The sequence below is a fragment of the Falco cherrug genome, chromosome 12 (assembly GCF_023634085.1).
Source record: "Falco cherrug isolate bFalChe1 chromosome 12, bFalChe1.pri, whole genome shotgun sequence".
Taxonomy (NCBI): domain Eukaryota; kingdom Metazoa; phylum Chordata; class Aves; order Falconiformes; family Falconidae; genus Falco; species Falco cherrug.
In genome coordinates, this window is record NC_073708.1 from 14,580,913 (window position 1) to 14,596,516 (window position 15,604).

Genomic DNA, 15,604 nt, shown 5'->3' on the forward strand with positions numbered 1-15,604 from the left:
TATCCCAGAAGACTTGGTGACAAGATAGCTGTCATTAAGGCTGGCTTCAAAGATGCTTAGCTCCCACTTGCCTAAAAGGATATCATGATCCAGGCATGTTTGATGATCACTCTAGCTGGGAGCAATATAACTGGCTAGTGCCCAGGATTCAACTACTTTTTTTCTGAAGGTGATGGTGGCATTTAGTTCTCTGCCTATCATGTCCTTGAACTCAATTTCTTCCCTTCTAGTTGTCAGCTCTTGATACTACATTCTGCTGTGAGTTGTGACGTTCGCGAGGCATAAGGGGAGAGTGGCTGTGTGTTCCTTGGCAGACCATTTTAGATAACAGACCAAGAGCAGAAGACATTTAAGATTATCACTAGCTGTGTAAAACATTTGGAAGTTAATCTAATTGAATTGGGGCAATTTAATTGTGAATAAAAGTATACACCTGGAAGTTTTATGTGATTCTAACTAATGCACTAAGCAAATCTCTAGCTAATTCAGATTTGTCCTCTGTTTGGAAAAGTCCAAAGTCTTTTTTTTTTTTTTTCTCTCCTGGAGGAGCTATGCTGTTGTAATGTCTTCCCCTGGTGACTACAGCAAGAACAGTGGGCGGCTTCCTGAAGTGATCACATCAGCAAAATAATCATCTCTAAATTATGCACCTGCTAGTGGCTTCGTTAGCTGATGGGGTGCAGAGGACAGCTCTTGTGCTCTGAAAGTGATTAAGAATGGGCACAATGGTATTCTCCAGCTGACATTGCTGAATCCGTCCTCTAAGATGGGGGCTTTAGTAGAAGCCCCAGTAAAGAGTTCTAGTCCCCAAAACCAAATTTTTTGCATCAGTGTTTCATCTGACAATGTTCAAATCTAAATAGGTAAATAGGTAAAAACAGGTAAAAAATATTTATTTACCTAAATAGGTAAATAAATAAAAATAAGAAACCAAATCCTTTTTCTGACAAACCTCTCCCTAAATAACTGTGTTATACCTAAATACCTACTTCCTGCAGCTATAGGGAACTTGCAGCCTTGCTGGCAATCTTTAATGTGGTTCTGAATGTGAGATTCTTGAGTTGTGAATTCCTAGGATTGCTCTGAAGTAGGCAGTTAACCCTCAAAAAGAGACTACATGTCTACAACTATAAAAGAAAAACTAAAAAGCTACAAAATGAGAAGGGGGTGAATTTCAGAAGCAGGGAAAATGCCGTCTTGCACTTGTTAGCAAATCTACCTCAAATTAGCAAATTTTCTATATCTTTCCAACTTAAAATATCAATACATTTGTGGATGGCATTTCCACATATTTTAAACGCTGCAGTAGAAGAGAACTGCTGCTCTTAGTCTGCTGTTTCTGCTAAGAAATCATCTGCTGTTTCATCATTTTTTACTACTGTTGTTTAAGGAAGCAGCTACTGTTCCTTCCTTAGCAACCTCTATTTATACAGTAGCAACTGACAAAGATATTCTATTCAAATATGCTAAAAATAAGTCTGATGTGATGAGAATGAAATGCTTATTTAGGAAAACAAAAAGAAAAGTCCCTATGGCTCTTGTTGGAGACAGGGGACTCGAAACTAATCCTAGTAGGAAATACAAGGAATTAAACAAGACCCTTGCCTTTTGGCAATACTTTGTATTGTTGTCAAGGCAAGGTGATAGATCTTTTTTGAGATTGATACCCATTTTTTTTTTCCTGAGCAATTAGAGAAAACACTATAAAGATGTAGTCTTGGAGCATAAAGTCTTCCCAGAGAGAAACAGAGAATGGCCTTGTTTTTGTATTATATTTATTCTATGGAGTCACACTGGATGGCAGTGAACTCCAGCGCAGAAGAGGTGGAACAGAAAGATTAAACAAACTATATATTGTCAATGGAGGGTGAGAGCTTTCCCACGCTGTCTTTTTAGGAAAGAAACCAAGTGAGTAGGGACTTGATGTCAGCTGATTATGTGACAGAATTCTGTCATCCTGGGTCTCCTATGGGAATGTTGCCTGCTTGAAATGTATACGTTTCAGTCAATTACCATTTTTCTTAGAAGAACAGATAATCACGACATCTTTGATCTTTAGTTCTTTGTCAGATTAAGAGAAGCTGGTACTCCCATGGCATTGGAAACTATGCTGCTGCTTTTTATTTGCTGCCTCATGACCTGCCTTCCCTGCACATTGAAGGTAAAAGGCTGTATTCTGCATGTTTTAATGAATAGAATGGAATTTTTCTTCACAGATTTGGTGATCTGCATGTAGGGGTTAGTCATGGTCATTAATGTCATTTCTTTAGGAAATTGGGATTGTAAACTCACTTCAACCTGTATACTGCTATAAACCTGAAACGAAAAGCTTCTTATAGTTGAGGGGAAGAGTCATCTCTACCGGCTCAATGGAAGAGCCCTCTTCTACAAGTCTTAAGCACTGTGGTGGGAAATGCCACAAAGTTTTGGTCACCTACAAGGCTTTTTGTGACCTGCTTGATCTCCAGTGTGTGATTTGATTTTCAAATGTACCACAGCTATGGTGGTTGTTTCAATTGGAAGGAAGATTGCTGAGACACACACATGTCAACACAAAAGAGAACAGTACTAAAACTTTTCTATACATCCTCACCGGTCTTTAGTATACCTGCTTCTGTTGTTATATGGCTCTGTGCTCTGTCTTCAATTTTCACTCTGCTTCTGGTATTTGTCTTTCTCATTAGATGGTACATATTGCTGTGTCACATAGTGTAATAACCAGCAAGTGTAGTTGGACTTGGGCCTTAGCCAACATAAAATGGATTTTTCAGGTGCAAATGTGAATAGAAAAGTAGAAAAATATGATGAGGTACCATTTATTTTACTGGGAGTAGAGCAACAGTAGAAAACGAGATTTATTTTCAGAAAAAATGGAGGGGTAAGGAAAATTTGCTAATAAACATGAGCAAGATAATCTAAACTAAAGGCTTGAATCTGAATACAAAGGATATAATGTACAGTGACTTTATAGACAGTGGATGAGCATTTCTTATGCAGCTGGTGAAGCAAACAGATCATACTAGATTAATTCACTACACTGCAGATCCTACAGATAGTGGCGTGACAGTCATGTTTACAGGCACAAATGTGGCCTGAATTTGTGATGACCCACAAACTAAAGAGAAAGCAAAGATGTTCAGGGCTGTGTGTATCATGCCTTCCACGATACAGCAACAAAGAAAATTGCTCAAGAAAGAAATAGATACTGCTCCTGCCTATTCTGGTTTGTGTAACTCCAGGTGGGAGTCAGGGGACTTGTTCCAGATTTAAGTAGAAGACATAGCAGAGAGTGGGAGGGGTTGTTTTAACATATGGTCCGATTTGTACACAATAAAAAGATACAATTCTTTCAAAAAACATTGGTATGATAAATGGCCCTTTCCAAAGCAAGCTTCTTGCGTGGAGCTACTCAAAGAAAATCACCAGCAAAGATATATGGGAGACAGGAGAATCCCAATCTTCATCACTCTTCTTCAGTCGCTTTATGTCCTCCTACTTTGAGAGATCTCCTTTCTGAAACTCATACCCCACTCCTGATCAGGCTTTGAATTAGACCTCAAATGTAGGCCATCCAATGCAAATACAGTACCTCCTCTCATACGCGTCTCTCCTCTGCTTTTGCCCCCACTCCAGCCTGCGCTCGCAGACCATTTGCAATGCTTCAAACACAGCTTTTGCATTAACTGTGAGGAGGTCGCATGAGAGATGTAGCTTCCCGTGTCACTGCTGTTCCTGGTCTGTAGCTAGAGCTGAGATACACAGCCATGCTCCTTCCTACTAGGGTAAAAGGATACCAGATGCCTTCAGCAGGACAGCATACTGTGGGAAACACGGTCCTAGTTGCTGATGAGTATTTGCACGTTTGTATTGTTATGTTGGTATCGTTCTTCCTAACAGACTTAGTTGTGACAGGAGGCTGTAAGCTTGCGTAGATCAGTGGTTAGCCCTGGAACAGGGGAGGGCTCTTTCACCTGTCAGATGGAGACTGGAATTATCATGTGATTTATCAACTGTGTCTCCCAGAAGCTTTAAGATGTCCTGGCACAGCCCTTCTCCAGGACAGTATGTTATCAGAATAGGCTTTCAGTTCATCATTTATTATTCCTTGAGTATGAGATAGATGTGATTTCCATTCATTTGCTGTAACAGATGCTGTCTTTGCTTTCATATGCCAGCTTCTTATTCTTGATTACTTTTTGAACTTACTCTTCCATATTGGTCTTTTATTGCTTTTATTACCAGATAGCATAGAGAACTTTGCAGCATATGTTAATCTAGCTTATTTTTTTTTTTCTGTTTTCCTTCAGTGCCATTCCTCTGAGTTTGACGCTTCTGCAGTGTTAAGTGTGTCATCTTCCTCATTGTTTGATACTGGTTTGCAGTTTAGTAATTGGCTTAGAATATATCATAGAGAAATAGATAGCTTTGCCTTGCACTTTTCAACACCTAGGCTTCTGTCTCCCTGTGGCAGTGGTAGAACTGTGACATTCTGCCAGGTTACGCGTTATTTGATGCGAGTGCTGATTTCAGTGCAGAGGTACACGCAAGGGGAAATGTAAGACATTCCAAAATCAGGGAGAGACTTCCTGGTCCAGGCAGCGGTGTCCTCCTGGCTGTCCTGGCACAGTCATCCATGAGACCGAGGAAGCTCTGTCACAGGCAACTGTGATCCTTTTGGAGCCCTGCTCTTGTGTTCAGTGCTATTGTCACAGTAACGGCTGTATATTGCTGGTTTGCCTATATGCTTCTGTTTCTGTGTCAGCAGGGTCAAAGTGGATTAAGTAATGCCAGAAACACACAGGCTCCCTGACACCTTTCATTTTCTGTTGTCTACCTCTTCACGCAAACGTGCAACATGCTGATACCAGTGCAAGTACCACTTCATCTGTTTTCACATCTGTCCTTCAGATAGGGCTGACCATGTTTTTACCAAGGAAGCAACAGTCTTCCCTCATCTTACTCCCTTCCTTTAGTGACTCCCCCACTACTGTTAGTCCCTTTGACTTTGGCTGTATTGTCACAAAGATCAATACACATGTTGTGGTTTAACCCTAGCTGGTAATTAAGTACCACACAGCTGCTTGCTCACTGCCCCCTCACCCAGAGGGATGAGGAGGAGAGTTGAAAAGGAATGTAAAACTCAAGGGTTGAGATAAGAACAATTTAATAATTGAAACAGAATAAAAATGAAAGAACAATAATAACAATGATGACAATAACAGTTGTAATGAAAAGGGGAAAAGAAAGAATAACGTCCAGAGGGAAAGGGAGAAAGGAACATGTGGTGCACAATGAATCTGCTCACCACCCACCGACCGATGCCCAGCTGGTCCCTGAGCAACCATCCACCCACCCTGGCCAACCTCCAGATATATATACCAGGCATGATGTCCCATGGTATAGAACATCTCTTTGGCTAGTTCAGGTCAGCTGCCCTGGCTGTGTCCCCTCCCAATTCCTTGTGCTCCTCCAGCCTTTTTGCTAGCAAGGTCTGAGGAGCTGTAAAGTCTCACATCAAAGCCAAAACACAGCACTGCACTAGGTCCTAAGAAGATAACTAAGTCCATCCCAGCTGAAACCAGGATAACACAACAGAAGTAGCACTTTCTTTGACTGTATTTGCTTTCTTACTACATATCTGTCTACAAATGTGATGTGATTTATATCTGTTAGACTGCAGATTCTTTGCACTATGAATTGTCTGTATCTGGGTCTCCAAGGCTTCTCATTAAATGGAGCTTTCATCCAAATTGGGACCTTTAAATGTCATCCATAATCTTCTATAGACACTTTTATCTGTCTATGAGACGTTTGGGATCCCACTGCTGAGCACAGCATCTGCAGACCTGGAACAGTGGGTGTAGTACTGAGATGATCCAGCCACCCTGTGAACATGAAAGAACAGGCCAGGATATATGAGCATCTTTTATGCTGCTGAAGACTTAAAACTGAAATTACTGTGAAAGGCATGGAAACAAAAAAAGGAGAAAGAAATTTAGCTAAAGATTTAAAGAGCTGTTATTAAGATTCTGAAGAGGGAAAGTTGCTTACTGAAGTAGCTAAGTGTATCAGATGAAAAATTACTAAAAAGTCTCAATTGAAAAGGGAGCTTTCCAAATAGTCTATTGAAGAAACCATGTAAACACAAAGAAATGCAAATAGATTTCTGCCTTCTTTTCTGAGACTAAGTCTTTAGCTGTTCCCTCCTATGCAGGAAATTGCAGTCTATGATCAGTGTACAAAAGTATAAATTGACTATATTTACAGACTATATTTATGCAACAGGGATTTGTTTTCTGACCTGCTGCTCCCTGAATGGAGCTCATCATGATCACTGTGCACAACCAAGTGGAGTTTTGCCAAGTATGGTTGTGCAGCCAGGACTTCTGATACCAGCTAGATAAAAAGCAGCTTAAGAGCTGGAGGTGACGGCTACCAAATCCATCATTCACTGATTCTCTTATCACGCACACATGCTCTGACAGATTATAACCAAATTACTCAATTTACAAACTTAGCAATAGAAACTGCCACTGTTGCTAATAGCATTAAAGTTTCTAATGACAGCAGTTTTGAGAGGCTACTAGACAAAAGGCAATTTAGATGCAGTTTGACTCTAGGTGTCTGAGTCGTGATGTTTCTCACTGCTCATGTATTTTTGGAGAGGTCTAGGAATAGGATTTGTCAGGCAGAGGCTGAAGGGACATGGCAAAAGTAATTCTGCAGCTGTGTGAGTGCTAACAATGTTTTGAGTAATGACGTAGGGGCTCCGTTTATTGGATAAGGTACTCAGCCTTACAGGACTCTGTAGCTATGAGAAAGTGCTATAGGAGGATTCAAACTCATCTATTAAAACAATTGGTCATTATGGTATCCAAAAGCAAAATTGTGGTAAGGGACCTTTTTTTTTCATCTTAGTATAGTCACCTGCTCCCTGCTACACCTGCCCAGCCCATAGATCTTTCTGAATCACTTGGGAGGCTCCAGAGAAGGGAAAGTTTGATTTGAAGGAACTGAGGGAGGTTTAGATTTTTTTTTCTTTGTAATAGTTGTGCATCTTTTAGTACCCCACCTCAGAGCTGGCCTAATGAATCAAAGCTTGGGGAGTGGAAATGCAATATTCTGCCAGCATAAGACCTTGGCTTGAACTGACAGCTAAGTAAGCACTTGAGAATTAGTGGGAGACAGTAAAAATTACTGGAGACACATTGAAGTTTCTTGAAACTTTAAAAAATAATGCAGGTCTTCTTTCTGTTGATTTACTAGGCACACCTGTGGCAAAGACTAAACATAGAGGAAACACTTCAAGCAGTATTTCCTCAAAACAGAAATTCCATTTAATAGTTGTTTTATTTTCCTGCATTCTTATTTCTTTCACCAGAAACTATCCTAAAACAATTGAAAAGACCTCAAATATATGCTTGCTTATAAGATGCTTCAACAGATGTATAAAAACGGCAGGTAATTCTGGCTTGCTGGATGTCCCAGTAATTGGAACACATTGCAATTTGACTAGTTTTTCAGCCAAAACAGCCAAATTGATTCTAATGCATTAGTTTTGATAGGAAAGGACCTAATCTCTTGGCCGGTCTTCCCTGACTTTAATAAAACTGCTTATCACCTTCCTGGGGAATCCAATCCTCAGGAAACCTGCTCTTTTCAGCAGCAAAGCACCAGCCTTTAGAAGTGAGCATTGCTCTTGTTTCCATTTCTCTGTTCTCCTAGTCTTCATGTCTCAGCTAGTATCAAAGCAGGACATTTCAGACAACAGCAAAAATAAAATCTGACCCCTGACCCCATCTTTCCTTTCCCCTATTCTTCAGAAATGGTATTCTAAAGGTCACCTTTGGTGCAGATATAATTTTGTAGCTATGTCTTGTTTCCTTTTCTAAATGGATTTTAGTCTGAGTTGTAGTCCAAGATCTTGGTCATTTTGGTGAGAAGATCTGTAGTACATCTTGTATTCTGGCTAACCTCTAAGCATATCCTACCTGGCTTAATTTACTCTGTACCACCAACAGACTCATGGAGTTTTCACTCCTTGCTCTTCAATTTGATGTAGTGTTGCTCTGCACCAGAGCATGTCTGACTACCAGTCCATGGTAGTCACTGGGTAAAAATGGTAGTGGCTGAAGAGGCAGGCTGTCCTAGGGCCAGGCGCTCAGTACTCGGTGAAGCAGTGCTGGATGGTGGTCTGGGCTCACTAGCTTAGGGGATATTGTTACCAAGGTCCTTAGAAAACTTTCACAAGAATGCATAAATGCATAAACTGTGTCCAGACTGTTTTTTGAGCATGAAATTTGCCTTATGTTTACCCCGTTTGGAAACACTTCCATGAACCATGAAGGAGAACCTCGTGAGGTGAGGAGAAATATTACAAGGAAAGCTCCATCTGTGAGCAAGGAGAGCTATAAATTAATTTTGAAAGGCAGCTAGTAGTTTACTGGGTTTCATATTTGCATATTCTGTAGCCTACTTAGCAGTGCCTCTCAGGGTTCAGTTGAAGTCTTGGCAGAGATCGGTGGCTGAGATTTCTTACACCTTGGTATCTGTCTTGCTACAGAAAATAGAATTAACTGAAGGATAGTGAAATAAGTACATGAAACGTGTTATTGTATAGTGTGACAGCACAAGGGGAGAGATGGGGAGGACAGAGTTGGGAATATGGAAAGTGTGTTTTAATCAGGACATTGTCTGGAAAGAACTAAATATAAGAATTAGTAGTCTGTGCTTTCAAAGTCATTCTTCATAGAGAAATTGCTTTCTAATTTGTATTTTGTATGGAGTTGTTCTTTATTTTATAAACTCAAAAGAAATTCTCTAAATGCTTTTTAGAAGTTTTGTTACTTCTAAAAGTGTATAATTTTATTTGATAGCTATTTTTATACTGATGGATCTCTTTCTGATTGTATGTAGTCTGAATAGATGCTAGTAGAGCTAGCTTAGTAGAACTACAGTTGACTTGGGCTTTTCCAAACTGTTGGTAGCAATTTTACTTTTCTGTGTCATTGGACCAAAGTTTTCAAATGCATTTAACTTTCAAATGTTAGCATTTTTCCAAAGTAGTATTATTGTTATTATCATCATCATCAGTAGTAGTAGTATATTAACTGCCCACATCTACATGAATATGCCTGCGTCTGGATGAAGCAGCCTAATGTTAGGCTGAACACTTGGATTTGGGCTTAATGTATGGACAGTTGCGAGTTGATGCTGGAATGACCCTATAAGGGTCAGCTTAAAAGTCTTAGTTTTTTGGCTCTAATCAAAGAAATATGATTGCATAGGGTGTTGAGCTGTGGAAATACATTACCGTGGGACAGACCCAGCAAAGGGCTTCCAGACGTGCTCAGGAGCTGATGTTGAGATTTTGGATTTGTCTCAAGCTCTTGATGAGCTCATTGGACACAGCCAACAGGGACTGAAAGCAATGAGTACCTCGTCACTGACTTAGCAGGGGCAGAGCCAGCCCAAACAGTCCGTGTGGAACAGATTAGCCTGGAAAAATTCCCAGGAATTGAAAGTATAAAAGCAGAGAGTAGACCTCATTCCAGCAGGGTGGTGGAAAGGGCAGGCCATGGGTTCACCCTTCTAGTGTGCACCCTGAGCATGGACATGGCAAGAAGTGCTCTCCCCCGTGGAGTGGCCTTGCTTGTTGTTGGGGCATTCATGCTGGCTGCCGTGCCGCTGCTGCTCAGCCAGCTCCTCTTAGGTCACAAAATAGCCTCTTCTGGAGGCAATTTCTTTGGGCTGAAAAAAGATGCTTATGTACCACAGCGGAGGGATTTGCTGAAGAGTCTGTAGAAATCAAACATCAAATGCTTTAGCTTGCAGTTGGAGTTCAGTGGATTAACTTTTGGGCGCCTTTGAAAAGCACCTTCTGTGCTACTCATTTGAGAATTTTAAGTGGCAGATTTGTGGATTCTGAAGAGCCATTTCTTGAAATCATAGCGTCTGGATTTTTTAAAATCTGCTAAGCCCGATATTGGAACATTTCTTCTGAAGCAAAGGAATCTTCATTTTGCCTCTACTGTGTATTAAGAGATTAATTAAATATAATTAAACAATTAAATATAAAAAAAATAAAAGATTAAGAGATACAGGGCAGTAGGAAAGAGCTGTACAAAGTTCAGGCTGGGAAACCTAGTTCTGCGGCATACAGCCATCGTGCACTTAGCACATGTTATTTAGTAGTATTTCTGCCCCTACTTGTCATTGAATGAACGAGAAAGAAAACAGCACAAGGCTTAATTTGCTAATACCTTTGTTGTTGACTCAAAACTTCCAGTTTAGATGAACATCTTTTGGAAGGAGGGGAAGAGAGAAGAAAAAGTTTAGCGAGATGAATTGTTTGACATGTAGGCTGAGGTTTTGGTTTTTTAAGTTATCAGTGGCAACCTGGGCAAGTCACTGGGAAGTGAAATCCTATGACTCACCCCACAGCTAGTGATGAGGCATCTAAGAGGACTTACTGGAGGATGAATGACCCTTCAAAGAACAGAGGTGCCTTTGTACTTTAATTGCTGCATGGGTGATCATTCATGTTTTCCCAGTGCCAATAGTTTTTCTTAGTGGTGAAATAAAGCAATGGCTCCTACATGCAGGGATGGTGATTTTTCGGAGCCAGACTGGTAACTCATGATGCTGCTGGAAAGGTAATATTTAACCTGCTCTGGAGCACAAACTGAATTTTCACCATCCTATCAGTTTCCCATGCATCCTGAGTGGTTGTCAGATGCCATCATTATTCAGTCATGGAAAAAGTTGTTCCACTGTTTTTAAAATACATACTTTAAAGTAATTTTTTAAATGAGGTCCCTACCATTAGCTCTTGAGAACCATGTTTTGGTCCAGGGCAAATTTATCAAATGACAAACTATGGAAAAAACAAATTTTAAATGAAAATGCTATCAGGCATTAACTGTGAAAGCAGAATAATTCTGCTGTAATAAATTTATCTTTGTGCCTGCAAGCAGTCTTGTAATGGAAAAAAAGTATTAAATTGTGTTTATGACATATTATGGCATTTCCATCATTCCTTTGCAGAATAATACTCCCATGTTAGAGAAAAATCTGTGTGCTTGCATTTAAGCATGAGAATGTTTCTCTGATGTTCAAGAGTTCATTTTAAAATGAAATTTTACAGCCTTCACCACCATTGATTCATAGAGCCTAGGAGGCTTTTATTAAAAATACTTTCTAATGTATTTGTGATAATTTATGCTTCTTTGTTCAAACAATTGAACATTTTATTTAATTTAGAGAAGCCTACAATGATTAAACTATAAAAAAACAAATCACGCAAAAGCTGAGCATCCTCTGTAATGCAATTAATATAATAAAATTCCTTCTGAGATCAAGGGTAGATCCTATATCTGTATCTCACTTTTGTCATTATTTCAGGTAACAAATTAAACTCTATAAACTTTATTGAAAATATTTTAACTACTCAGTTATTCTGATTATCCTTTTCTGGTTTCTCTGCAGCCTACCCACTGTGCTGTAATATAGTTCAATAATACACAATATTTTTATTTTATTTGGTAGTGTGTACACGTTTAAAATAACGCAAGAAGAGTTCTGCAACACTCATCGATGATTCAGTGCAGTGCTCCAAAGTGTGCTTGCAATTCAGTTCTCTTAATATCATCTGCAGCTGTTATAATGGCACATTGTACATTTGCAGGCTGAGATCACTTGAAAATAAACCCAAGATTTAAAATACTTCTAAGTAGTAAATAAGCAAAGAATTATGTTCTTCGTGCTCTTCATTACAGATGCTTTTTCCTTTTACAGGTTATTTCAGAACACCTCAGGGCCTACCTAGTAGTTTATAGATAATAATACCCAATTAAACTGTATAGTTTTTCTCAACACATCACCTCCCTGAAACAGTCTGGTAGGTGAGGAACCAAACAGAGCATGTGGATGTTTTGTTTTTATTGATTCAGTGTCAATAAATTCTCTCTGGTACCAAACTGATGCCATCTGAATAATCCTTTCTTTTTTCTTAACTATTTCCCCTTCAGAGGTTAGAAAACAAAATTCATTTTTTAATGGGGCTGGGACTAGAAAGAACCTTATGTGCAAGAAATGAGATGGGGAATTTATCCTGAGTCAATCATGCACTTTGCCCTCTTTTTACAGCTATTTCCAACATTTTACTGAGTATTTATTGTAATGGTTATTGCTGACACTTGTGAGTGCTGTGTACTGTTCTTAATCATTTCTATGTCCGCAGTGCACCCTCTGTGCCCAGGGGTGTTAAAAAAGACTTCTCTCCTCTTCTACAGAGGTCATTTTGGGCTTTCAAGAGCTAATTTTTCCACCCCGGCAATTTTCCTCTGCCTCCCTTTCCCTCCTGCTGGGTTGGGAAGCAGCTGTGTGCCATGACTCAAGCTAGCAACCCCCCAGCTGTCACCTTGCCCTGTCACAGCAGTGCTAGGAGTGCCATTCAAAGGACGCCCTTCGACTGCTCCTGGCAGCGGCACTTCTGAAGGAACTTACTGAGGAGCTACTGTTTTCAGCAGGAATTGTGACCCCCACAATGTATGTTAGACATTTTATTGGGAAGATCAGAAATACTGTATTGCAGAAGTCACGTTCTGTTGGGAAGAAGGATGGTTCAGAAAAGTTTCTGATGGAATTGCAAGTTGTGGTTCACCCTTTCGATTTCTGAACTTGGAACTGGGCTCTTTATAGCTGCCACTCCCCTTCATGTGCATTTCAGAACAAACATCTTTGCTCTCTGAGGCTTCTTATTTTGATGTTTACCACACTGTGAGGGGCTTGGCATATTTTCCAATACCTGCATTCTCTTTAGACAGACTAGACAATAGTGTTGAAATATGTTTGGTTTTTTTCCTTATGAGCAGCACCATCTTCTGTGTCCCTGATTTCTGACACATGAGTAGTCAGGTATGTCGGACGTTTTATCCTGTGGCTTTTCACAATGCGCTGGCAGAAGCTGGTACTTGGCCTAAGTGAAAAGAGAAAGTGCAGGGCTGTGTTAAAGCAGGTTTCCAGCCACCAGAAAACCCCAGTGTTAAAGTCAGGCTTTTAGCAGCACTGTGCTCAGTTTCTTAGCTGTAATATGACTGTGGTGTTACCTGTCTTAATGTGTGTGCCATGCTCAACAGATGAAGCTATAGGAAAAAAAAACACCACCTCATCCTCATTAGGATGTTTGGGTTTTACTTCAGGGAAACAGAAGCAAAATATTTCATTGAGCAAGTTGAATGCATATTTATGAAAGAAAAGCAAAAATACTGAGAGGAATGAATAGTATGTGTTGAGTAGTGTTATAATAATTTTGCAAAATAGACTTCTCTTCCAAAGGAAGACTGAATCTACTTTGGTGTGGCAACAAGTAAAAGAGGCCATGATGGAAGTGAGCAAGGGAGGAAGGGAGAAGCTCCAGCCACCTGGGAGCTGTTTCCATGTGTACAAAGGATTTGTTCTGTGAGGCAAGCTTAAAACTGGTGACTTCTTAAATTAACTCCAGGCATCTATTACCATAGGGTTTTGCTGAAGCTAAGAGCTTAGTGAGATTCAGAAAAACTAATTAGATGTATAGATGATGGAAGTGTTCATGATTATTGTAGATAGGATTTCAAGGTATTTATGGTATAATTAAACCATTAGGCTAAGGAAGCAATCTTAGTCCTGAAGAGAAAACTTCTCCTATGCTATTGTTACTGCGTATTTTCTCTTACCCAGCCTTCTGTGAAAAATCTGGTGCTGATATCCACCAGAGAGAGCATACAGGACAAAGCTGATCTCAGGTCAAGTCTACACTTGCAAATCCTCTCTCAGCTATTTTATATCTGTGATTTGTCTAAATATTTTTTTTTAAGTCATTTGTAGTATTTACAGCTGTTGAGATTGGAAGTGAGCAAAGCATTATGTGGCATCATTTCTACTTTCTGCCTGGCTAAATATACAAACACTTCATGAAGACAGACCCTTGGTTTGGGTTGTTTTGTTGAAGTGGGTTTGGTTCGTAATTAAATACATGGTGAAGTCCCATTGTAATGGGGCAGTAATGTTACAAGTTTGACAAACATGATTTGTGTAGATCATAAATAGCTAAGGAAAATAACATAAATTTTAGTAGGGCATAATGTAAGGAGTAGATGTTGGAGTAATTCTCATAGTGTTTTGGTACCCTTCTTGACTTTTCTGACTGTTAAAGTAGACAAGATACAGTTGCTGTACATGCAGCAACAAGGCATGCAAATATCCCTCTTTACTTCTATTTAAGAAATAATTCAAATACTTATTTAGTAAGTAATAATAGGAAAGTATTAATTGAAATATGACAAGTTGGAACGAACCTGTAAATAAGTCCGATGTGGGCAGCATCTGATCTTTCTATAGTATCACATTCAACATTAGTTTTATGTATTATTCCTTTGTGCATGTTGCAAAATCTGTCTTATATCTGTCCACTGGGATGAGGACGTATGGGAGCGGGCTGCAGGCTAGACGGGGACTTATTTGAATTACTTTGAAGTTTTTTGTTTAGCATTACTACTTAAGAGTTGTTTTCTTTGCCAGACAGAATTTCTTCTGGTATTTAAAACTGTGGAAAACATTTTCTTTTTTTTTTCTTTTCAATGGGAGTGTGAACAGTATTGGATATTAAAGAAATGGCAATACAGCAAAAGGTCAGTATTTGTTGCAGTGCTAAACACAGAGACAATAAATGATTCCATACGTTACAAGAGTGTGAATCACTGAAAAGAAATGCATCTTGACTAAGGTGCGGTTAGTGAAAGTGTGATTTCAGAGCTAGAGGTGTTTAACAGTTGCTGTAAATCACCCATAATCTTAATATTCCTTGTAGTGGTTTAGTTTAAGTTGTATAACATTTACACTTGCTCCAAAAGGAAGATGTACGCTGTGGAAAGAGACTGGATCAATTTTTATATTGATCTGCAGTTTACACAGGGGATTTGACTGCACCAGGATCTGATGCTTTTCCATTAATTCATAAATAAAAAGTAATAAACTGCAGTAAGTCTGATTAACCCCCAAATTAGTTTTAGGAGGATCAGTAGTATCTCAAAAAAATAAATACATTGTTATCTCTTCCACTGGGATTTTTCATTTGGAAAGACACAGCTATCTGAATACACTGTGTGTGAACTGAGCAGATCTGACTGTAACATTTTAGGCTTATTGTATAACAAATAGTTTGCCACAAGACCCAAGAGGAGGATATTTTAGGGCAAAGTATTGAATTCCTGTGGGTTATCATTTTGATGTCGCTAATTACATGTACAGTTGTAAGCTTAAGGAGTTCTGTTCCTTTTGGCAAAGATTCATCAATGCATGAAATTGTACAAAACGCCCTGGTTTTTCATACATGAGATTTCCTTAGTTACTGCATTTCAAAAAACCCTCTTCACTTGTATTTCCCTTTGCAATTGTCTTTGCTACAGGAAAAGTAGTGTGTTCAAAGACAGTCATTTAATTTTGATAACATCAGAGCTGTAATATTTTTGTTTCCTTGCAATCAGATCTATCTGTTTCTCTTAGGTTTTCAATGAAGTACATTCCCGTGACGAATGCCACAGGCTGCAGAATCCTTGATGTTAAG